This window comes from Trachymyrmex cornetzi, unplaced genomic scaffold (assembly GCF_001594075.2).
Source record: "Trachymyrmex cornetzi isolate Tcor2-1 unplaced genomic scaffold, Tcor1.1 scaffold1498, whole genome shotgun sequence".
Classification (NCBI taxonomy): domain Eukaryota; kingdom Metazoa; phylum Arthropoda; class Insecta; order Hymenoptera; family Formicidae; genus Trachymyrmex; species Trachymyrmex cornetzi.
This window is the reverse complement of record NW_017296089.1, coordinates 2,643-3,816: the sequence shown is the minus strand read 5'-3', so window position 1 is coordinate 3,816 and position 1,174 is coordinate 2,643.

The window sequence follows — 1,174 nt, the reverse complement described above, 5'->3', positions numbered from 1 at the left end:
GCATATACCGCCGATCGCTGTTACCAGTCGCGACAACTGGTCTCACACGACACACATACACATACAGATACACGCACGCACATATTGTACATACAAACACCAAATATATATTTCTTCTGCATCTATCCGAGTCGTACTTCACTGCGATATTACCGCCTTGTCTCTCTCCTCCTGGCCGAACCTCTTTGCGACCCTGGCCGCAGCCCGTGACCGACGAGCTACGTCCGCGCAAAGTAAGGTCGTTTCAAAACTGTAAATTTGTTATATGTAAATAAAAAAATTAATTATTGCTAAAGAATTTATATATATCTAACAGTTTTTATTAAACCAACAGCTATCGATATTATGTAATAATTATTAAGAAAATAGGTTAAATGTATTAAATTTCAGGTTGCCGTATTTTTTGAAATGAAATATAATAAAATATGACATAATTATATAATAGACTACAGAGAAACAGAAAGAAAAGGAGAAAGAGAAAGAGAGAATGTATGTTAATTTTAATTGTTTGTTAATACGTAACGCAAGGGCAAGACGCATATTGTAAAGCGAGCGAAGGAGATGACATGCTCCGTCTACCTGCTCATCCACGTGCACTTATATAATGCGCTGGCTAAGAATATGATACCAGCAATAAACGAAAAATACGCGATCGCGACAGTGTCGTTAACGCGTTGGAGCAATGACAGTGCCACGAGTGAAAAGCTTTCAAAATAACGAGCTAGTCACGTGTCGCGTTATCCCTTTGACTAGCCCTTTATGTTTTGCGAAGTATATTTCACACGATGATATGTAAACGGTATTCATAACTCGACAGATTTTATAATACGAGATTATTTCATTTATCGGAAAAAATGCTCTAGACTATCACTCAAGGCTTGTCACAATCTTAAATACAACCTTAGCCAAAAATATTATAGGCATTTATATTTTTCTATTTATCTGGAATTCTTTTACATGCATTGTTACTATTTTGGTTATCAATATCATATATAAATTTAAAGGGTTCTTGAAACTAAGTATAATTTACGGTAAATATAAATCAATCTTTCAATTAAAATTTTAAATAGTGATTAATAAAGAGCCTAATATTTTTGACTGAGGTATTTTTATATAAGATTAGGCCATATACGTGCTCATCATACGTCGCCACAGATCGGTGGAAAATTTCAAG